Source organism: Saimiri boliviensis, chromosome 7, assembly GCF_048565385.1.
Source record: "Saimiri boliviensis isolate mSaiBol1 chromosome 7, mSaiBol1.pri, whole genome shotgun sequence".
Lineage (NCBI taxonomy): Eukaryota > Metazoa > Chordata > Mammalia > Primates > Cebidae > Saimiri > Saimiri boliviensis.
Window position 1 is genome coordinate 72,587,977 of NC_133455.1, and position 25,193 is coordinate 72,613,169.

Here is a 25,193-nt window from a genome sequence, read left to right on the forward strand (position 1 = left end):
ACTGTTGCAAATGATAAATTTAAAGTAAAGTTGCAGGATACAAAATCAACATATAAAAATCAGTGGCATTTCTATATGCTAACAACAAACTATCTGAAAAAGAAACCAAGAAAATGATTCCATTTACAATAACAACAACAAAATACTTGGGTGTAAATTTAAACAAGGAAGTGAAAAATCTTTATCCTGAAAAGTATAAAACGTGGATGAAAGAAATTGAAGAAAACACAAATAGATGAAAAGATATCTCAGGTCTAAAGATTGGAAGACTTAATATTGTTAAAATTTCAATATTTCCCAAAGTGATCTACACATTCAATTCAATCCCTATTAAAATTTCAATGTCATTTTTCACACAAATCGAAAAAAATACTAAAATTTGTACAAAACCATAAAAGATCCAAATAACTGAATAACTGAATAACCAAACTAATTGTATTAGTCCATTTTTATTCTGCTATGAAGAACTGCTGGCACTAGGTAATTTATAAAGGAAAGAGGTTTAATTGACTTACAGTTCAACATGGTTGGGAGCCTTCAGGAAACTTACAATTATGGCAGAAGGTGAAGGGGAAGCAAGGCATCTTCTTCACAAGGTGGCAGGAAGAAGTGCTGAGCAAAGCGGGAAGAGCCCCTTATAAAACCATCAGATTTTGTGAGAACTCACTCACTATCATGAGAACAGCATGAGGGAAACTACCCCTGTGATTTATTACCACCAGCTGGTCTCTCCTTTGACATATGGGGATTATGGGATTTACAATGAAGATGAGATTTGGATGGGGACACAAAGCCTCACCGTATCACCAACATTCAGCAAAGATAACAAAGCTGAAGGCATCACACTACCTGACATAAAAATACACTAAAAACTGTGATAAAACACCATAATATCAGCACAAAAACAGACACATCAGCTAATGGAACAGGATAGAGTCCAGAAATACACCCACGCATTTATGGACAACTGATTTTTGACAAAGTTGTCAGGAACATACACTGAGGAAAGGACAATCTTTTCCATAAATGGTACTGAGAAAACTATATTTACATGCAAAAGAATGAAATGGATCCTTATCTCATACCATATAAAAATCGACTCAAAATGAACTAATGACTTAAATAAAGCACCTGAAACTGTAAAACTCCGAGAAGGCAACATAAGAGAAAAGCCACATGACATTGATCTGGGTAATAATGTTTTTCGGCTATGACCTCCAAAACACAACAAAAGCAAAAATAGACAAATAGGATTACATCAAATTAAAAAGTTTCTGCACACCAAATGAAGCAATTAGAGTGAAGAGATTGTCCACAGAATGGAAGAAAATATTTGTAAATCATACATCCAATAAAAAGTTAATATCCAAAATATATAAGCAAATCAACTCAATGGCAAGAAAACAAATAACCTGATTTAAAAATAGGCGAAGGACCTGAATGAACATTTCTCAAAAAAAGGCAAAAATAGTCAAGTTTATAAAAAATTCTGAGTCACGAATCATTAGGGAAAGACAAATTAAAGCCACAATGAGCTACCACATCACACCTGCAAGAATGGCTATTATTAAAAAGATGAAAGATAACAAGTGTTAGCAAGGATATGGAGAAAAAGGAATCCTTGTTCACTGCTGGTGGGAATATACATTAGTATAGCCATTATGAAAACAGTATGGAGGTTCCTCAAAAAGTTAAAAGTAGAACTCCCATATGATCCAGGAATCCCACTTCTGAGTGTATATGCAAAGGAATTGAAATCAATATGTCAAAGAGAGAGCTCCACACTCAAGTTCATTGCAGCATTATTTAGAATAGCTAATATATGAAATATAAAATTAAATATAAGATTAAATATAAAATATAATTAAATACTAGTCAGCTTGAAAAGAGAAGGAAATTCTGTCATTTGCAACAGCATGGAAGGAGGATATCATGCTAAGCGAAGTAAGTCAGGCACGAAAACACAAACACCGTATGATCTCACTTATATGTGGAATCTAAAAAATTCAAACACATAGAGGTCGAGAGCAGAATGGTGGTTACCAGGGGCTGGAGGTGAGGAGTAGGAGGGAAGAAAATGGAGAGATGCTGGTCAAGGGGTACAAAGTTTCAATTTGATGAAAGGAATCAGTTTTTGAGATGTATTACACAGTGCAGTGACTTTAGTTAATAATGTAAGGTATATTTCAAAATTGCTAATAGAGTAAACTTCCCATGTTCTTGCCAGAAAAAAATGTTAAGAAAGTGAGGTGATGGATACATTCATTAACTTGATTTAATCATGCCCCATTGTGTTTATATTTCAAAATATCACATTATACTCTATAAATATATACAGTTATTTGTCAATTGTAAAAAATAGCTCAGTTTTGGAAGGTGAATGCTGATAAGCCAGTCAAGTGGAGTTGTTGAGACAGCCGTATACCAATCTGGAGTTCGAGAGTGAGAGGAGACAGGAACTTGGGAGTTGCAGGACACAGATGGCGTTTAAAACCATAGGAGTGCACAAGCTCACTTAGGAACAAGTCCTGGTAGAGGAGAGGACTGCAGACTAAACACTGGGGCACCCCAATGTTTAAAGATGCGGAGATGGATAGATTCATGTAAAGTGCTTAGAAAAGGGTCAGGCACACGGCAAGTGCTCATTAGCTACTATTATGAGTCGGGAAATGACTCACTTGGGGAACAGAGGTTTTTCTAATGGAGATCAAACTCTCAGCTTTGATCTAAATGACCTGTTAAAACATCTGCAAAAGGGGGCCAATGTTCAACATAGAAAGAACCAGTGGCAAACTAGCCCATTCATGCTTTTGAATTCATGTTTTCGAATGCAGTGGTATCAGACTTAAAAATGCTTGCTGATTCTGGCTCTCTGATGTAAAATTCAAATTAATCTGTTAATAGATTTAATCATGACACACTTCTTAATTCATGAAAACAGACCATACCAAACTTTGAAAACAAAAAGCTAGACAGAGGCATAATAATGCTTTCCCTAATTTTCCTACCTTTCTTTTCTTACCTTTTTAGTCATAGGAATAGCCTATAGCAAAATAGATAAGTGTAGTTAAAGTAGAAGTTAGCTAGTCATTCTGGCATATGTGAAAATGTAAAACTTAGAGTGTACCTTTGCTTAACGTCAGTTTTCTTTCAGGAAGGCATTTGAATATTGTGATAGTACAGACCATGGGAAAAAAAAATGAAAAAAACTCGAACAAGAAAATAATCTTTAAAAAAATTTGAGAACCTTCATTTCCAAAAATTTTTAAGTAGTTTTTACAAAAGACATGCCCATTAAACTTTGCCAGGTCACTGTCAGCAGTGGATGCTGCATGGTTAAATCCAGCACATGGCATTTCTTACGCTTCATGAGTTACGGAACGCAGAGTGACAGAATTTATGCAACCTTATGACACATGCCAGCACAATGTAGCATTTAAGCTAAGCTATTTTAATGACCCAATTTGTTCAGACTGCTTGAGGATAAAAAGTGATTTCACAGGATTTGCTACTATTAATCACAACAGCTTCTAGTATGTAGTACATGGTGGGCAGGTGTTTTCAGGATTATACTAATAACAAGAAAAACAACAGAATGTTTTTTAATAGTCAAATTATAATGAGAGACAATTAATGTAACATTTAAATTAGCATAAAAGGGCAAGGTTAGCATAGTATGAAGTATATAATTAATGTATTAAATGCAGATAAAATAATCTTACTTCATTTAGCAATTACTCATTCTGCTTACAGTAAGTGAGAGACTCAGTCGGAACTTTACTGGAAGAAAATAAAAGGCATTGTTGCTTAACTCCTGGTGTCTAGGAAGGAGAGAGAATACGCTATATTTTAAGAGACCTCTGAAAGAAGTTCATTTACAAAAATGCCAGGACTCAGGTTTATTATTATTCTCCTGGGGCACACACTTTGAAATGATATTTTCACACAAGGTAGAATCTGAAATTTGAATCCTGTCAGTGCCACAAAATGCTGAAAGTCCAGATCTCACAGGGAATAACATTTAAATATTAAATGTCTATGTCCAAGGCAGAGATGACAAGAATAAAAACGACTCAATTTTGAGTAAAATATCTGTCCTCTTTGTTTTTTAAACTGGGTCAAATTAGCATTTTTGTTCAGTTTGGCCTGAAAGAATACAAAATAAATATGATAAGAGTTTGCAACTGTAATGTTCACATAGTTAAATGATTCTCAGTTTCACTGAAGGCTCTCCTTTGCATGGAAGCTTAGGATTGTTATTTATAGGCTGTGAAACCAAAATGAATGGTCCATCAGTCAAACTGGATGCTCAGTGCAGTGGAAAAAATCAAAGATTTGATTGACTGAATGTTTCGCTTTGCAACAAATTGTTTTGGTGACAGAGAAGTCTTACAGTCACTGCTGTTTGGTTCTTCCCTTCTTTTTTCAGGATTGATGTCTTACACATGTCAATCGCTGGGTATTCTGAAAAGCTTCAGCCTATGGGGCTACTGTGTCCTTAAATAAATAAAAATAGCCAGCGTCCCACATCCAGTGTGTTGAGAGTATTTGAGGAGCAAACAATACATAGCCTCTTTTTTAACTTAAGTTCTAAATTAGTGGAGAAAAAAATTCAAGTGATTGTATATCAAGTGTACATTCAAATGATTGTTGACAGAGGCCAAAATGTCAGCCAGAGAGAGGTCCGAGTTGCTGTGTGAAGTGCTCTGCTATATTACCTAGCCCATCCAATGGTGCTTGAAGTGTCTTTGCCTTCCACCATGATTTTGAGGCTTCTCCAGCCGTGTACAACTGTAAATCCAATTAAACTTTTTTCTTTTGTGAATTGCCCAGTCTCAGGTATGTCTTTATCAGCAGTGTGAAAACAGACTAATAGAATCATGTCATTGTATGCTTTCGTGTTTATAGCCAAAGGCCATCAAAGAAAAGACAACTTTCTCCTGAAGAGGAAGTTTGTTGCCAGTTGTAAAACACAGGCCCTTCCCTCCGCCTCTCCCCCTATCTTAAATTGTCTTATATTGGATCTCAGTGGAGAGGGATGCCATATTCTCTACCAATCTGTCACAGATTTACTCAAAATCAAATTTATAAAACCAAAACCTTAAAAGAAAGATTGGCACAAATGATTGTATTGGGAGAGGCAGGTCCTGCTAAGAAACAGCTTTGGGAAAGTTTTGAATTACAGGCAGTTTGTAACAGCTGTGGATTGCAACATTGTCCCTTGTGAGTTGTTTAGGGTGTCATTATGTATAAATTTCAAGCTATACTTCCAGAAGCTTGTTTAGAAAGTTGGTCTTTTACTTCTTTAGGGGTATAAAAGGAAACTGCAGCCTGTGACTCTGTGTGTGAAATTGTGGGCAAATTGCAGCATGTCAGTCTCCCCTTTGGAGACCTGTATGTTTATCATTTTAAAAATACAATTTAAGGAAGCAAAGGAATTGTAGCGAGATGGATATTTAAATTCAGAGATGGAAGAAAATACAGAAGGAGATGGAGGAAGGTCGGACAGTTATTTTTTTAACTCATCAAGACATGAATGCAAGCACTTTATCTTAACAAAAGGATTCGTTATAGCCATGCTGAATTAATCATTCTAATTTGATTTCCAAGATATTTGAAAAAAGACTCTCCATATTGAGCGACTGATAATGTTTCATTGACACTTCGCTCTTTTTGTATTAGTGGTCCACAGCCTCATAAGTTTAGAATTTTCAATTCAATAAATTAGAATAAAAAGTGAAAGGGAAAATTACTTCTATTTGACTAGAATCACAGGTTTTTATGTTCTCAGTATATGGATGTATTATCTATATACTATTTTTTTCCTTTCTTTCTTTTTTTTTGCTATGTGCAAAGAAGGAAGAAGAGTTTTGGGGAAGAGGACACGTGGGAAATGCCTTCAGCAGCAGCTATGCAAGAGGACAGATGAGAGAAACCTTGTAGGTTTGGTATCCACAGTGCTTTTGACAACGAGTTGACTTGATGTTTCCATGTGATAAGGCCAGAGCACCAGGATTCAGGGTATGACTCAACCACTATCAGATTCTACTTTTGAAGTTCATTTCCTTGGAAGTTGCTCTGAAGCAGTATTTTCTTAACTTTTTTGGTTCATGGAGGTCTATGAAGTCATAGACCCTTTCCAGAGAAAAATGCATATATATATATATATATATATATATATATATATATATATATACACACACATACACAAAAGGCCAACAATATTAGAAGATGATAGGCCCCACGAAACCTACCCAAGGGCTGTAGGCTATAACTTCTATTCTAAATCATTATCTTTTGGAGAACTGTAAAGGTTTTTCTATTCTATGTTGAGGTTCCTTTTCGGATCTAAGCCTGAGTATCACTCAGCTCTTCTGTGACTTAGCAGAGGATGATAGATTCTTATACCTCATAGTTGTTTAACACAAGGCTGGATAAATTCTAAAATGAGCACAACCACAGAGAAGCCACATTTGTGTCTTATTTACTGTTATAGTCCAGGAACATAGTGGGTACTGAAGAAGTATTTGTTGAAACTTTTGCTTTAGAGTATAAGGTGGTGGTAAAGTGAGGTGAAAAATTAAAGTGGGCTTTGTGTACTCTTGGAGCAAAAGAAGTGTCCCTGGAGCTCAAATGATAGAATGTGCAGCTGGTTCTCCAATAAACCAATTAACAAGGGACTCCTTGCTTTCCTTTAGTCTTGCTGGTCACAAGAGGAAAGTTGGGGCTGCATAACAAATTTGAGCTGTGGGTAGGGCTGCTGGAGGACCAAGAAGAACAAGAGAAAAGTTGGTATCATGATGGTCCAAGAGCTGAGGAAGAAAGCCCCATCCTTGGACCAGGGAGTTGTGAACATTCCTTAATTGGGCCACGTGTGCCCCAGGTGGTTCCCCACTCAAGTGGGAATATATGCATGAAGCTAAGATTAAAGTGAAGAAAGAGTTTTCTAATTCTTAATCCTTTCTCTTATTTCAGTAAAACTGGACCAGGTTAGTGTCAGGCCTTCTGAGGTGGCCAGTAATTTACAACTCTTCCAGTGGCAAACTCTGTACCAGCTGAGAAGTAGACATAGGAGTCAGCCAAGAATTAACCAGCAGCTTTATAATTCTTAAAGCTCAGTTAGTGAAGGTGGCTTAAATCACACACCAAAATGGACTACGAAAACCTTGCCTCTCTCTCCACCATGTCCAGACCATGGGACCCACTTGGGGAGCATCTTGTTTAGAATCTCAGCTTTGCCATTGACTAGCTTGTTAGCTATTGTGATGCTGATATGATTGGACTGTGTGCCCACCTAAATCTCATTTTGGATTGTAGTTTCTGTAATCCCCACATATCATGGGATGGACCTGGTGGGAAGTAATTGAATCATGGGGCGATTATCCTCATGGTGTTCTTGTCATAGTGAGTTCTCATGAGATCTGAGGGTTTTATAAGGGACTTTTCCCCTTTGCTTGGCACTTCTCCCTCCTCTTGCCATGTGCAGAAGGATGTGCTTGCTTTTTCTTCTGCCATGATTGTGAGTTTTCTGAGGACTCCCCAGCCATGCTGAACTGTGAGTCAATTAAACCTCTTTCCTTTATAAATTGCCCAGTCTCAGGTATGTCTTTATTATCAGCGTGAGAATAGAGTAATACAGATCCTGAGCAAATTACTTTTCCTTTCTGTGCCTCAGGCTTTCCACCTATCAGATGGCCATATATTCATAGAGTTATCATGAATATAAAATGCTTGGAACAGAGCCGGCATAAAATAGTATTGAGTCAATATAAATAATGATGATGATGGTTATCATTGGGTAGACATCCCTGACTTACCCAGCTGGCTGCATGGAGGATTGTGGCCTGCTTCAAGACCAGAGGTGAGCAATGACATGAATATATTCACTCTGCCTAATGGAGAAACTTGAGACACTGCATGTTAGATTTTTTTCCATGTAATCACTTAGATTAATCTACTAGAGGGAGTAGCCTGTGAGCATGGAAAATTCCTCCTTTATGCATTGAGAAAGCTTCCTTTATAATGAGCAGCAGCAGGGTGCTTGCTGTAGGTAGCTCATCCACTGCCATGGGAGGCTACATGTGTTGAGGTCCAATGAGTGTGAATTATACAACCCATAGAATCCCTTGGTACATGAAGATGATCCCTGTTGTCTCCTCATGTAAGAGGTTGTATCTGGAAAGAGGATAAGTAGGACCACGAGTGATGCTGCAGGGATGGGCGTGAGTCAGGCAGGGAGGCAGGGGCAGGGAAGGCACCTGTGATGGTGCAGAGGCTCACGTAGGGACTGGTTATGGGAAGCCCAGTTAGTCAGGCAGAGATATCTGGACCTGAAGGGCAGGAATGGAGACCCTTGAGTTTCATAAGATACGTCTTGAAATCTTTGTGAGTCCCCGGATTTATAAGGGCCACGATGGTATATCATCTTTTACCTCCAAACAATTTCTAGTTATATCCTAAAGTCACCACCTCCCTAGAGCTCTCCTGTTCTGCCTTTCCTGACTCTGAGAACTGGCCTTCTTTTGGAAACAAGCTCATTTTTGAAAAATATAATTTTTCAGGTGATACCCAACAAACAGCATTGAGAGTAAATACTAAGCGGTCAGCTGGGTTCATTTATCAGCTACATAAATCAATCCTGCACAATCCTCTTGTAGTGTGTATAATTCAAATTGGTGTCTGAGCAATGTTACAAACCATTACACGCATTGGCCTTTGTGGATGCTTGAAAATACTTCAAACTGAGAATACTCAACTAAATTATTTTTGAGCCCACTCAGAGCTGTAAACCCAGCCTCCAGTTCCTAGGTGTCTACAGCTCGAATGTAACATTTCCAAAGCAAGCTCTACAGACTGTCTCTCCAAACCTGGTGCTGTTTTTGTGATTCCTACCTCAGATTCCCGAAAAAAAATCAAGGCTTTTATCCCGTACACTTCCTTTTCATATTGTCTGTTACCCCTTCATCCTCCTCCAGCAACTGCCCTGTGCTTCTGCTTCTCTCTAAGTAGAACTTTTGAAAGAGCTGTATCTTCACCACCTCTACTCTACCACTTCCCACTGTCTCTTGAACGGGTTCCAGTTGGGCTTTGACATGCACCACTAAGATCACTAGATCTCACTCTGTAGCAGCCCCTGGTGCACTTCTCGGCCCTCTTTAGAAGTCCTGTTGCTCTTGGCCTCACATCCAATTAATCAGCAAATCCTTCTAGCACTGTCTTTAAATTACACCCTGAATGCAAATACCTCTCACTGTTTTTGCTGTTTCCAACCTGGTCCAAACTAGTACCATCTCCCTTCTAGACCACTCTTACCATAGCGTGCAGTATATGTTATAACTCCAGCCAGGATGATCACTTAAAAATGTAAATTTGGCAAGGCACGGTGGCTCATGCCTGTAATCCCAGCACTTTGAGGGTCTGAAGTGGGAGGATCACTAGAGCCCAGAAGTTCAAGACCAGCCTGAGCAACATAGCAAGACCCCGTCTCAACAAAAGTAAAATATAAAAAATATTAGCCAGGCCTGGTGGCATGCACCTGTAATCCTAGCTATTCAACAGGCTGAGGTGGGAGGATCTCTTTAACCCAGAAGTTTGAAATTGCGGTGAGCCATGGTTGCACCATTGCACAGCAGTCTAAAAAAAAAAAAAAAGGTAAACTTGATGTTGTCATCCCCTCGTTTTGATTGTCGTTTACCTCTCCTACTAAATGTCAGCTCTGTATATCCAAGCAACTGGAACAGTACCTGGCACAAATAGATATTTAATAAATACTTGTTGAGTGAAAGAAGGAAGAGAAGAATCAGAAAGGATGCCTTTATGCTAGGAGCATTACATATTCTGTGATCAGATTCTCTCCAACAAAAAGGAAGTTATTTTGTTTTTTATTTGTATAGGAGGTAGGCGTCCCATTCCTTTCCTGCCTGCCAAAGAGAATTCTGCATTTGTCTTCTTTGTTTCCTCTTGCCTAAGGAAGAAGAATCCTTACTCCTAAGAGAGGAAAGCAGATTTATGTCATAAGGGAAAGAGATTGCTGGAGGTGGATGAAAGAGAGAAAAATCATAGGATTAGTGAGTTAAGAGAATTTTTTGAGAGAGATGCTCTGGAGAACAGATGCTTGCAAATATGCAATTCAGATGATTTCTTCAGGATCGATTTCCCAAAGTGAAATTACCAGGTCAGATGGTGTAGATGCGCTTAAGACTCTTGATGACAAAGTGCTTTTGAGAAAAGTCAATCATTTAACCTCCTCTGCTTTCCGTTTCTGAAACATAAGAAGGTGCTCATATGTTGTCAGTATTTTTTACATTCTGTAACCAGGGAAACAACATTTTGGAGAATGTAAATACTTGCACAAATTGGTAAATACTCTATTTGTTCAATTCCAAATGACATGCTTTCCCTTACGCAGCACCATGGTTCAGTGTTGAGGTCTACAGAAAATGTGACAAGGTTGGCCTTTGACTCAGGCTTAGGATACCTGAGAATAGGCATGGGGACAGAGAGAGAGAGGGAGAGAGAGAAAGAGAGAGAGAGAGAGAGAGCTAGAGAGAGCTGTGGGTCAGGGCTTCAGGGATGCAATGAAAGCTGCAAACATCTTTTTCTCACAAGGCTCAAAAACATCCAGTCACTTCCCTGACCACACTTCTCAGATCTGTTTTCATCTGACTTTCACGTCCTCAAGGTTAACCTTGTCAGGCTTGATGATCAACAAGGTTGCAATGAGTATTCATAGAAATTGGTACAGAAGTTAATGTCCAGATCCACATGAAACGCATGCAAAAATGAAGACAGTGACACTTACCAATCTTGACAGAAGGGACAAAAGCCTAAACTCTACAAGGAAACATTTGTAACCCCCATCAGCATGGTGCTGCATATTGTAGACGATACATACACTTTAAAAACCACAGGATCTAAGCATTATGGAAATGACAATGACAACTTAAGGAGAGCTGTTGTCACTGGGGGAAGATGCTTAGAAACATGCACTGCTTTTCAGCATCGTTAGGAAATCCCCAAGTCCTTGGTTTCAGGTAATTTCTTTTGTGAGTTTATAAGATACAGCTCTCAAATTCTTTCCAAGTATTATTAGTTCCTCGATATTTATGACCAATTATTCATTAAGTGGAAAAATGAAAGGAGGGAAGGGAACACAAATGAGTTTCCAGTTTTTACAAATATTGTTTCCTTTTTTGTTCTGCTTCCTGAAAATAATATGGGATACATTCATACAGTCCAGAGGATGATTTCTATTGAAGGCACAGAGAAGAATAGATAAGCACACAGTATACAAAGTGAACAAATTCCCTTTAATAGAATATTCAAAGTCTGCCCACCAAAAATGTCTAGTTTTCTGGTTTTAGTTGGTTTTGGATGTCTGATTTTGTAGGTCAGTCCTGGTAGATAGGGTGGGGACTGAGTTATCTATGCTTTTGTGCTTCACTAGTGTGGGACTGCCTTATCAATGCAGCCCTAGAGCCAGTTAAGGACAAGATGAATTTTTGGGGCCTCTCCAGTCACGTTTCTTGAGCTTCCACAAGAAAAGTAACTTCTAGTGCCTTTACCTGATATTGCTTGAAAACAGTCAGGTGAATGCTATGGTCTGAATGTTTGTGTCCTCCCAAAATTCATAAGTTGAAAATGTAATCACCAATGTGATGGTATTAGGTGGGGTCTTTGGAAGATGATTTGATCATGGGGTTGAAGACGTCATGAATGGTGTTAGTGCCTTTATAAAAGAGGCCCCAGAGACCTGTCTTGCCCCTTTCTACCATGTCAGTTTACAGCAAGAAGACAGCTCTCACCAGACACTGAATCTGCTAGTGCCTCGATTTTGGACTTCCTAGCTTCCAGAACTATGAGAAGTAAACATTGTTTATAAGCTACCCAGTCTATGGTATTTTGTGATAGTAATCTACATGGACTAAGACAGAGGCTGTTATCAAAATTACAGAAAATATATTTAGAAAAGACATTATTATTATTTTCTTATACTTTAAGTCCTGGGGTACATGTGCAGAATGTGCAAGATTGTTACATAGGTATACACGTGCCATGGTGATTTGCTCTACATTCCCCACTCATTGACATTAGGTATTTCTCCTACGTTAGCCTTCCCCAATTCCTCTACCCTCTTATATCTCTTCCCTGTTCCTTCCACCCCGCAACAGGCCTCTGTGTGTAATGTTCCCTCCCTATGTCCATGTGTTCTCATTGTTCAACCAATGAGTGAGGACATGCGGTGTTTGGTTTTCTGTTCTTGTGTCAGTTTGTTGCGAATGATGGTTTCCAGCTTCATCTATGTCTCTGCAAAGGACATCAACTCATCCTTTTTTATGGCTGCATAGTATTCCATGGTGTATATGTGCCACATTTTCTTTATCCAGTTTATCATTGATGGGCATTTGGGTTGGTTCCCAATCTTTGCTATTGTGAACGGTGCCGCAATAAACATACGTGTGCATGTGTCTTTATAATAGAATGTTTTATCATCCTTTGGGTATATACTCAGTAATGGGATTGCTGGGTCAAATGGTATGAAAAGAAATTATTTAAAAATGCTGCATGTTTATTCATATGGAGAAAAGACTCTTAGGGAAATATTATGGCCCACAATGACTATACTTACATGTATGTTTTTTCATTAATGTTGACAGCAACTCTGTGAGCTAGCCATTATTATTATCTCTCTTTTATGGATGAGGAAACTGTGGCTTGGAGGGGTTTAAGTGACTTGCTCCTGGCTACACACCTAGTGAGGAATGAAGAGACGAGGACTCACACCTAGGTCTTCTGAGATAAAAGTACTTGTTCTTTTTGTTACTTTAGGTTCCTTTGGTTTAAGCCAGAGTGTATTATTGAAGTATTCATGGTTATATTTATCTTTCATCGTTAGTATCCCTCATCCATGAAGTGGCTTTCATCTTGTAAGACAAATATTGGAAGGTGTTTCCAGTTAAAATTTACAAAGTCAAGAAGTGTGAAAGTACAACTCTGAGTGCTGGCCACTTGAATGTGAAAACAGCACAGTCTCATCAAAATTAAATGAGAAAAAAGTGAGCAATGTATGAAGTAGGAATGCATTTGGCTGCAAGTAATAGAAAAATAAAAAAGTCTGATGAGAATGGCTTAACCAAATAAGAATTTATTATTTTTTTCATAACAAGAAGTTCAGAGGTGGGCAGTCTGTGGTGGGGAGTAGCCCTGCATACATCAGAGTCCCTGCTACTCAAATCCTTCCACTTCACCATCCTTAGCATGGGCCTGTCTTCAGGTTTGTTGCCTAATGATTGTAAATTGAGTTTTCCATCTTTAGCTCAATATCTATACTCCATACTGGTAGAATATGGGCCCAATCTGTTTGCCTTCGAGTTTATCTTTGGGTTTGGAAAAGGATGTTCTCTCTGGAGACTTCCTTGTATCAGTTGGCCAAGGCTAGGTCTCAGGACCACCTTAACTGCAAGGGAGTCTAGGAAGGTGACTATTTTCAGCTTGGGCCACTTTCATATTGAAGAATATATGGATTATGTTAGAAAGCATAATAAAGGAATGAATGTAAAGTGAATTTTTTGGAGGGATTGGGAGTGAGAGTTGTGAATGGACAGTAATGATTAAAAATCAGTTAAACCAAATGCTCAGTTGAGACAGGCTTCTAAGGAGGAAACAATATCCTTGTACTTGGGTATGTTCCAATGAATGAGGAATTAGTTGGGTCAGCCTGGCAGGTAACGGCATAGAAGAGCAGGAAGAGCTAAGTGGCTGGAATGGTAGTGAAAGATCATGACAGCAAGGTGGAGCTCAATCAGAAAATGGGCAGAAAAGATTAGGACAACGAGAAGATGCCAGAATTTATGGGGTCATACTTTTTTTTCTTTTATTACATTTTAAGTTTTGGGATACATGTGCAGGTTTTTTACATAGGTATACTCATGCCATGGTGTTTTGCTGAACCCATCAATCTGTCATCTACATTAGGTATTTCTCCTAATGCTATCCCTCCCCTAGCCCCCCACTCCCTGACAGGCCCTAGTATGTGGTGTTTCCCTCCCTGTGTGCATGTGTTCTCATTGTTCAACTCCCACTTATGAGTGAGAACATGTGAGACTGTTTGGTTTTCTGTTCCTGTGTTAGCTTGCTGAGAATTATGGTTTCTAGCTTCATCCATGTCCCTGAAAAAGACATGAACTCATCCTTTTTTATGGCTGCATAGTATTCCATGGTGTATATGTACCACATTTTTTAAAATCCAGTCTATTATTGATGAGCATTTGGGTTGGTTCCAAGTCTTTGCTGTTGTGAACACTGCTGCAATAAACATACACGTGCATGTGTCCTTATAATAGAACCATTTATAATCCTTTGGGTATATACCCAGTAATGGGATTGCTGGGTCAAATGGTATTCCTGGTTCTAGATCCTTAAGGAATCACCACGCTGTCTTCCTCAATGGTTGAACTAATTTACACTCCCACCAACAGTGTAAAAGCATTCCTGTTTCCCCACATTCTTTCCAGCATCTGTTGTTTCCTGCCTTTTTAATGATCGCCATTCTAACTGGTGTGAGATGGTATCTCATTGTGGTCTTGATTTGCATTTCTCTAGTGAGCAGTGATGATGAGCTTTTTTTCATGTTTGTTGGCTACATAAATGTCTTCTTTTGAGAAATGTCTGTTTATAGACTTTGCCCAGTTTTTGATGGGGTTGTTTGTTTTCTCTTGTAAATTTGTTTGACTTCCTTGTAGATTCTAGACATTAGCCCTTTGTCAGATGGATAGATTGCCAAAATATTCTCCCATTCTGTAGGTTGCCTGCTCACTCAGATGATAGTTTCTTTTGTTGTGCAGAAGCTCTTTAGTTTAATTAGATCCCATTTGTCTATTTTGGCTTTTGCTGCAATTGCTTTTGGTGTCTTTGCCCATGCCTATGTCCTGATTGGTATTGCCTAGGTTTTCTTCTAGGGTTTTTATGGTTTTATGTATTACATTTAAGTCTTTAATCCATCTTGAGTTAATTTTTGTATAAAGTGTAAGGCAGGGGTCCAGTTACAGTTTTCTGCATATGGCCAGCCAGTTTTCCCAATACCATTTATTGAATAGGTAATTCTTTCCCCATTGCTTATTTTTGTCAGGTTGTCAAAGATCAGGTACTTGTAGATATGTGGTATTATTTCTGAGGCCTCTGTTCTGTTCCATTGGTCTATATATCTGTTTTGGTACCAGTGCCATGTTGCTTTGATTACTGTAGCCTAGTCTTACAGTTTGAAGTCAGGTAGCATGATGCCTCCAGCTTTGTTCTATTTGTTTCAAATTGTCTTGACTATACAGGCTCTTTTGAAATTCCATATGAAATTTAATGTAGTTTTTCTAATTCTGTGAAGGAAATCAATAGTAGCTTGATGGGAATAGCATTGAATCTATAAATTACTTTTGGCAGTATGGCCATTTTTACGATATTGATTCTTTCTATCCATGAGCATGGAATGTTTTCCCATTTGCTTGTGTCCTCTCTTATTTCATTGAGCAGTGGTTTGTAGTTCTCCTTGAAGAGGTGCTTTACATCCTTTGTTAGTTGTATTCTTAGGTATTTTATTCTCTTTGTAGCAATTGTGAATGGGAGTCCACTCTTGATTTAGCTCTCTTTTAGTCTGTTATTGGTGTATAGGAATGCTTGTGATTTCTGCACATTGATTTTGTATCCTGAGACTTTGCTGAAGTTGCTTATCAGCTTAAGGAGATTTTGGGCTGAGATGATGGCATTTTCTAAATATACAATCATGTCATCTGCAAACAGAGTCAATTTTCTATTGAATACCCTTCATTTCTTTCTCTTGTCTGATTGCCCTGGCCAGAACTTCCAATACTATGTGGAATAGGAGTGGTGAGAGAGAGCATGCTTGTCTTGTGCTGGTTTTCAAAGGGAATACTTTCAGCTTTTTCCCATTCAATATGATATTGGCTTTGGGTTTGTAAAAAAAGTTCTCATTATTTTGAGATATCTTCCATCAATAACCTAGTTTATTGAGAGTTTTTAGCATGAAGAGTTGTTGAATTTTATCAAAGACCTTTTCTGCATCTATTGAGATAATCATGTGTTTTTTTGTCATTGATTCTGTTTATGTGATGGATTATGTTTATTGATTTGTGTATGTTGAACCAGCCTTGCATCCCAGGGATGAAGTTGAGTTGATTGTGATGGAAAAGCTTTTGGAAGTGCTGCTGGATTCTGTTTGCCAGTATTTTATTGAGGATTTTTGTATTGATGTTCATCAGGGATATTGGCCTGAATTTTTTTGTTTTGTTTTATTTTTGTGTCTCTGCCAGGTTTGTGTATCGGAATGATGCTGGCCTCATAAAATGAGTTAGGGAGGAGTCTTTCTTTTTCTATTTGAAATAGTTTCAGAAGGAATGGTACCAGCTCCTCCTTCTACCTCTGGTAGGATTTAGCTGTGAATCTGTCTGATCCTGGGCGTTTTTTGATTGGTAGGCTATCAATTACTGCCTCAATTTCAGAACTTGTTATTGGTCTATTCAGTGATTTGAATTCTTCCTGGTTTAGTCTTGGAAGGGTGTACATGTCCAGGAATTCCTCCATTTCTTCTAGATTTTCTAGTTTGTTTGTGTAGAGTTGTTTACAGCATTCTCTGATAGTAGTTTGTATTTCTGTAAGATCAGTGGTTATCTCCTCTGTTTCATTTTTTATTTTGTCTATTTGATTCTTCTCTTTTTTCTTGTTTATTAGTCTGGCTAGCAGTCTACCTATTTTGGTAATCTTTTCAAAAAACCAGCTCCGGATTCATTGATTTGTTAAAGGTCTTTCATGTCTCTATCTTCTTTAGTTCTGCTCTAATCTTAGTTGTTTCTTGTCTTCTGCTAGCTTAAATTTGTTTGCTCTTGCTTTTTTAGTTATTTTAATTGTGATGTTAGGGTGTTGATTTTAGATCTTTCCTGCTTTCTCTGTAGGCATTTATTGCTATAAGTTTCCCTCTACAGACTTCTTTAGCTGTGTCCCAGAGATTCTGGTATGTTGTGTCTTTGTTCTCATTGGTTTCAAAGAACTTATTTATTTCTGCCTTAATTTTGTTATTTGCCCAGCAGTCATTCAGGAGCAGGTTGTTCAGTTTCCATGTAGTTGTGCAGTTTTGAGTGAGTTTCTTCATCCTGAATTCTATTTGATTTCACTGTGGTCTGAGAGACTGTTTCTTATATTTCCATTATTTTCCATTTGCCGGGGAGTGTCTTACTTCCAATTATGTGGTCAATTTTAGAATAAGTGCGATGTTGTGCTGAGAAGAATGTATATTCTGTTAATTTGGGGTGGAGAGTTCTTTAGATGTCTATTAGGTGTGCTTGGTCCAGAGCTGAGTTCAAGTTTTGAATATCCTTGTTAATTTTCTGTCTCATTGATCTTTCTAATATAGACAGTAGGATGTTAAAGTCTCCCACTGTTATTATGTGAGAGTCTAAGTCTCTTTGTAGGTCTCTAAGAACTTGCTGTATGAATCTGGGTGCTCCTGTATTGGGTGCATATATATTTAGGATATTTAGCTCTTCTTGTTGCATTGATCCCTTTACCATTATGTAATGCTCTTCTTGGTCTTTTTTGATCTTTGTTGGTTTAAAGTCAGTTTTATCAGACACTAGGATTGCAACCTCTGTTTTTGTTTCCTTTCCATTTGATTGGTAAATCTTTCTTCATCCCTTTATTTTGAGGCTGTGTGTGTTTTTGCACTTGAGATGTATCTCCTGAATAAAGCACACTAATGGGTCTTTCCTCTTTATCCAATTTGCCTATCTGTGTGTTTTTAATTGGGGGGCATTTATCCCATTTACATTTAAGGTTAATATTGTTATACGTAAATTTTATCCTGTCATTTTGATGCTAGCTGGTTATTTTGCCTGTTATTCGATGCAGTTTCTTCATAGTGTAGATGGTCTTTACAATTTGGTATATTTTTGCAGTGGCTGGTACTGGTTTTTCCTTTCCATGTTTAGTGCTTCCTTCAGGAGCTCTTGTAAGGCAGGCCTGGTGGTGACAAAATCTCTCAACGTTTGCTTGTCTTTAAAGGACTTTATTTCTCCTTTGCTTATGAAGCTTAGTTTGGCTGGATATGAAATTCTGGGTTTAAAGAAAAGAAAATTCTTTTCTTTAAGAATGTTGAATATTGGCCCTCACTCTCTTCTGGCTTATAGGGTTTCTTCAGCGAGATCTGCTGTTAGTCTGATGAGCTTCCCTTTGTGGGTAACCTGAACTTTTTCTCTGGCTGCTCTTAATATTTTTTCTTTCATTTCAACCTCGGTGAATCTGATGATTATATGTCTTGGAATTTCTCTTCTCAAGGAGTATCTTCGTGGTGTTCTCTGTATTTCCCAAATTTGAATGTTGACCTGTCTTGCTAGGTTGGGGAAGTTCTCCTGAATAATATCCTGAAGAGTGTTTTCCAACTTGGTTTAATTCTCCCCATCACTTGGTCTTTTTACATAGTCCCATATTTCTTAGAGGCTTTGTTTGTTTTTTTATTCTTTAATCTTGTCTTCATGCTTTATTTCACTGAGTTGATCTTCAATTGCTGATATTCTTTGTCTGCTTTATAGATCTGGTTATTGCTACTTGGGTATGCTTCACAAAGTTCTCGTGCTGTGTTTTTTCAGCTCCATCAGGTTATTTATGTTCCTCTCTAAACTGGTTATTCTAGTTAGCAATTCCTCTAATCTTTTTCAGTGTTCTTAGTTTCCTTGCATTGGGTTTGAGCATGCTCCTTAATTCAGAGCAGTTTGTTATTACCCACCTTCTGAAGCCTACTTCTGTCAGTTGGTCAAACTCATTCTCTCTCCAGTTTTGTTCCCTTGCTGGCAAGGAGTTGTGATCCTTTGGAGGAGAAGAGGTGTCCTGGTTTTTGGAATTTTCAGCCTTTTGCACTGGTTTTTCCTTATCTTCATGAATTTGTCTACCTTTGGTCTTTGATGTTGGTGACCTTCAGATGGGGTTTGTGTGTGGATTTCTTTTTCATTTGTGTTGATGATATTCCTTTCTGTTTGTCAGTTTTCCTTCTAACAGGCCCTTCTGCTGCAGGTCTGTTGGAGTTTGCTGGAGGTACACTCCAGACCATGTTTGCCAGGGTATCACCACAGAGGCTGCAGAATAGCAAAGATTTCTGCCTGTTTCTTCCTCTGGAAGCTTCATTCCAGAGGGGCACCCACCAGATGCCAGCCAGAGCTCTTCTATATGAGGTGTCTGTCAATCCCTGCTGTCAGGAGGCATGGGGATCAGTGACCCACTTCAAGAGGCAGTCTGTGCCTTAGCAGAGCTCAGTTGCTGTGCTGGGAGACCCACTGCTGTCTTCAGAGCTGGCAGACAGGAATGTTTAAGTCTGCTTGAAGCTCTGCCTACAGCTGCCCCCGCCCCAGTGCTCTGCCCCAGGGAGATGGGAGTTTTATCTGTAAGCCCCTGACTGGGGCTGCTGCCTTTCTTTCAGAGATGCGCTGCACAGAGAGAAGGAATCTAGAGAGGCAGCCTGGCTACAAGTTTTGTGGTGCTGTGGTGGGCTCTGCCCAGTTCGAACTTTGTGGCGGCTTTGTTTATACTGTGAGGGGAAAACTGTCTACTCAAGCCTCACTAATGGCAGACGCCCCTCCCCACACCAAGCTCAATCATCCTAGGTTGTCTTCAGACTGCTGTGCTTGCAGTGAGAATTTCAGTTCAGTAGATCTTAGCTTGCTGGGCTCTGTGGGGGTGACATTAGCTGAGCTAGACCACTTGGCTTCCTGGCTTCTGCCCCCTTTCCAGGGGAGTGAATGGTTCTGCCTCACTGGTTTTCCAGGCACCACTGGGGTATTAAAAAAAACTCCTGAAGGCCCTAGCTCGGTGTCTGCCCAAATGACCACTGAGTTTTGTGCTTGAAACCCAGGGACCTGCTGGTGTAGGCACCTCAGGGGATCTCCTGATCTGTGGGTTGAGAAGACTGTGGGAAAAGCCTAGTGTCTGGGCAGGAGTGGGAAAAGCCTGGTGTCTGGGCAGGAGTGGGAAAAGCCTAGTGTCTGGGCAGGAGTGCGCTGTTCCTCACAGCACAGTCCCTCATGGCTTCCCTTGGCTAGGGGAGGGAGTTCCCCAACTCCCTGTGCTTCCTGGGTGAGGCAACCCTCCCCCCTGCTTCAGCTCACCCTCCATGGGCTGCACCCACTGTCTAATCAGTTCCAATTAGATGAGCCAGGTACCTCATTTGGAAATGTGGAAAGCACCCACCTTCTGTATTCATCTCATTGGGAGCTGCAGACCGGAGCTGTTCCTATTTGGCCATTTTGCTAGCCACCTCAGGGTCGTACTTTTAAAGCCAAGTCAAATAGTCAGCTTCTGGAAGCCTACACTCTACCTTTTGAAGAGGAAGAACTTGCTTGTCTTAAAGTGGCCTTGTTTGCAAGCCATGTATTTACATCACAACTCAGAGTGTATCAGGAAGCTGGAGTGTGGGTCAGCAGAAAAACCCCACATGTTGCCATGTTTTTGGTAGTACTGTTGATTATTTCAGGAGCAACACAGTGATGGTGCTGGATTTTGAGCAAGAAGACTATAATTATCCAATGCCCCTTCTTCTTTTTTTTTTGAAACAGAATCTCACTCTGTCACACAGACTGGAGTGCAGTTGCATGATCTTGGCTCACTGCAGCCTCCACCTCCCGGGTTCAAGCAATTCTCCTGCCTCAGCCTCTGGAGTATCTGGGATTACGGGCATGTGACACCACACCTGGCTAATTTTTGTATTTTTAGTAGAGATAGGATTTCACCATGCTGGCCAGGCTGGTCTTGAACTCCTAACCTTGTAATCCACCCTCCTTGTCCTCCCAAAGTGCTGCGATTACAGCCAGTGTCCCTTCTGTTAGGGAGATTATGTGACAATTCCATGGCTTGTGAAATGTACATCTTAGGATTTTTGTCTAGCTACTATTGGCTTCACTTTTCCCCTTTGTTTTCTGTAACAACATTATGCTTCTGCATCACTGCTGGCCAGTTATCAGTGTTACATCTGTGGCCACAGAATAGTGAGGCTGCCTGGAGTCTTAGTCTGTGACTCTCTTTAGTGTCATGTTAAGGCCATTAGAGTTACATGGAAGTACACTAGCATCCACTCCTACTGGAGCTCTTGTCCTTGAGTGGAAGCTGCGGCCACGAGGATACAGCCCCACTGACAAGCTGACTGGGCCTGTCCTGTGAGTAATATTTGGGAGCATCAAACTGCAGGCTGGGTTCAAAGACAATCAGTAGCACCATGCTGAAGGAGAGGCCAGGAAGGAGATCCCAGGCATAGAAGCCAAGTTGAAGAGGAGAATGCTGTGGTTGGGTAAGCTAATACAATTGAATAAGCAGAGAAGATGTGTTCTGTAGAAGCCAGTCTAGGGAGATCAGAACCCTTGGGGGCCAAGGCAAGGGATGAGCACTAGGCCCCAGAAGCCACAGTTCTGAGTCAGGTGGCATGAATGTCAGCTGTGGTGGCAGTGGTGGTTGGTACTGGGCCAAGTGGGGAGGAGTGCAGAAGGAAGGTTGTTGAAAATGTATACATCTGGTTCTCCCAGTCCTGAGGCTTACCTGTATTATAATAGTGATCTGAGGCTGGCTGCTGTGAAAATTCGGAGCCTGGACCTGATTAGCAAAGGCTTTGCACTTGGAATTTCTCAAAAGGGATGTTGAAATCCATTTCCACTACCAGGAAACAGCTTTCTAATCTACTTGGTGCAAAGTGTGGTTCAATCTCTATATACCTTTTCTTTTCCATTGTTTAAAATGGAGACATTTTCTAGTTTGCAGGCTGGAAGAGATGTTATGAGTCTAAATGAGATTATGTAGTTCTTGGAATTCCACGGAGGAAATAGTTATGTAAATTCAATGTGTTGTTATTCATGACATGTGTGGTTGAGCTGAAAACTCTAGCTACTACCCAACCATGCAAGCCATAAAATTAGACTTCCTATACCATGCACAGTAATTCTCTTTTTTACAATAGAAACCACAAACCAATTTTGCCTTACAGAAATGTGCTCTCATCCCAAAATTTTTAATGCACATTTTAAAAACCAGCTCAGTTTTATTGTGAAGTCACATCTAAGAAAAGTGACACAGTTAGGGAAATGTCTGTCTTACATACAGGAGGGGCATGCATATTTTATAAGATTATCAGAAGCTGATTATGAATATCACCCATCTAAATGATCTAACAACTTTAATTTTCACATCACTAGTTTAATTAAGAAATAATTTCCGATAAAATGAATCCAAATATATTTTCATTTCTGGACATATATGCATCCATGCTGTGGGTATTATTTGATTTTTTTGATTACTCTTTAATTCTTTAACAGATGCAGTTTTTTTTCCTTTGCAAGTGCATAGTGGGTAATTTATGTTGTTTTGATAGTTTGTTTCTTTGATATAATTTGCAATTCTGCACCCAGAGTTGAATATACTGCAGTTTAGATAAATGACATGGAAATACAGAGGTTATCTATGTAAAATGATTCATATTTCAAAATAGGGACTTCTGTAAAATGAAAAAAATACACATTGCTATTAATCACACTTTTTATATGAATTTTTTCCTTGACTGAGATTTGTTGCGTTTACTATTGTAACGTATTTCCAAAACACATTAGTTAAATGGGGCTGAAAATCATGCATGCATATTTTATGGAAAAAATGTGCAGATATATTTTCAATTTTAAGTTATAAACTATGGCTTTTTTTGATGATTAAAATATTCTGGCCCATTTAAAATGAGCTACATAATAAAAGTAATGTGCAATAATAACTTTACAATGCTCAATAATATAAAGTACTTTATCTGAAAGACGCCTTTTAAAAGATTTTATGCATAATTCAAGCACTTTTGTTCTCTTCTGTATAGAAAATAAGTGAGTGATACGCAAGTGCAATCAGACATTGAAAAGAATTTAAGAAACAATTAAAAAACCAGACAGATTTCTGCCTCTGCTAAAATTAAGAAGTAGTGACATGTTAAAATGTTTTATGCTATTGGCAACTGGGAGAAGTAGGGCAGAGTGACACAATAGAAAACATAAGGCCCAAACTTTCTCTAATATAGGTTTTCTGGCTTTAAAAACGGGGTACAAAGGGTCATTGAAGTTTGTTGAATATGCTGCTTATTGTCAATTCATGTCACTAAAGAGAGTTTGCCCTTGCTCACACAGGAGAGGAGCTTTCAGATCTTCGACCAGATACCTTCCAGGAGTGTCTTTAACATGCAAACTAGCCCAGGGAGTTTGCCTGCTTCCCAGTCACCATCAAAGCCCAAGCACCTGAAGAAAGAGTGCACACATCCTTCTGGTGCTGCCCCTGAGCTACCCCTAAAGAAGACTCAGGAAAACCAGGTTAGGGAATTGTAATGTGTTTATTAATGAAGGCTGGGCTATTGTTCACTTAGAATTATCCAAAAGATTAAAATAATTTTGAAAGGGGATTACAGTATAAAAAAAGAACGTGGAAAATCAGCCCCAGTAGGAACCAATTAATTACTAATCCACAGTGGAAAGCATGCTTCATATTTTTTTTTTAAATCTGAAGACATGGTAAACTATGGGTAGATTTTTAAAAATTACATGTGAACAAATGACTAGATTGTCAAATGTAATCAAGTGCCAGAATACCCTAGTTGCTTTGGTACAGAATTCCATTGCTGTTTGTAGGTTTTATTTACCTAACGCCACAGTTTTGTTTGGGTGAATTTTTGTTTGTACTTGAGGGTTTTGATTGTATTGCCTGGCTCATTTGAGTGGCACAGCCTGAAATCTTTTGTTCCAACTTAATCTCCCATGAACAAATTTGTAAAAGGATAGCTTTACGATTTATAAGTGTGGTGCTTCTCAGAGGTCATTAAAGAAGTTAATGTTAAGAAGTTAAAAAGACACAAATGAAACAGAAATCTGTTGAACCTGACCAAGACACAATCTTACCAGGAGGCAGGGTTGTTGTGTGGTTCATTTTTATTTATTTATTTTATTTATTTATTTATTTATTTTTTGGTAGGAGGTATTTACTTGATTAGAGCCTTAGAAAATTCAGATAGAGGTTTGTAAATAGTGTCCTGAAACCTTGTTTGTAAGAAAAGTTGGTTGTTCTAACTTCTATGGTCTCACTCTGTTCTAAAATCTTTCATGATACCCATGTCCTAACAGGTCAAGGTAAAGCTTCGCTGCCTGGGTAATGGGTGGGAAAGACATAGAGAGAAAGAGTGCATAGATATGCTTGCCTTTCCATTGATGCTGTCTTGCCTTTTGGATTTGGCCCTCTCCTTGATCTCCAACATCTTTATGTTGAGGGGTCTACAGAGTAAACGGTGGCACTCAATAAACATTTGTTACCTGATTTATTTTAGTGAAAATTTGAATATAGCTTAAATAGACACAGGATTTTGTTTTGTTGGGGTGATGTTTACAAAGCGTCCCACATTGTTAAAAGAGTAAAAGGTTTTTTTAATGTAGATTGTCTTTGGTCCATTCATCCACAAATTAAAACTTGATATTTCAGTGGAGAATCACTTTGTTCCCTCCACTCTGTGTATGCCATTCTTTTGTGAAGTGAAAAAACTTTCTAAAATCCTTAGCCACATTTAAATCAACTCTGAAAAATCACGTTTAATATTATCTTTTTTTTTTTTTTGCCACCTGCTGTTATTTATTCTGGTTTTATTTTATTTTATTTTTTTACCTAGAGCCACTCCTTAGAAGAGCATTGTATGGGTAGAAATAATTGTAATGTGACATGGTAAAAGCCCCATAAACTGCATACCTCAACCATACCTCGGCTTTCTTTTTTTTTTTTTTTTTTTTTTTTGAGACAGAGTTTCGCTCTTGTTACCCAGGCTGGAGTGCAATGGAGCGATCTCGGTTCACCACCACCTCCGCCTCCTGGGTTCAGGCAATTCTCCTGCCTCAGCCTCCTGAGTCGCTGGAATTACAGGCACGCGCCACCACGCCCAGCTAGTTTTTTGTATTTTTAGTAGAGACAGAGTTTCACCATGTTGACCAAGATGGTCTTGATCTCTCGACCTCGTGATCCACCCGCCTCGGCCTCCCAAAGTGCTGGGATTACAGGCTTGAGCCACCGCGCCCGGTTTTCTATTGAAACTGCTCTCTGTGACCATAATGTGAGAGACAAGCAGTCCAAACCCACGCCATCTTGGCTCCTGCGAC

General features: G+C 39.0%; 1 long non-coding RNA gene across 3 annotated transcripts in view; it reads left to right on the plus strand.

Annotated features, from left to right (window-relative positions):
• LOC141585134 (uncharacterized) overlaps positions 1-25,193 on the plus strand; it is a 114,158-nt gene that overhangs the window by 58,205 nt on the left and 30,760 nt on the right. For all 3 annotated transcript variants that reach the window (XR_012518466.1, XR_012518465.1, XR_012518467.1), the window contains exon 2: positions 23,193-23,372. This is a non-coding gene — a long non-coding RNA (uncharacterized LOC141585134). The remainder of the gene's footprint in view (positions 1-23,192; positions 23,373-25,193) is intronic.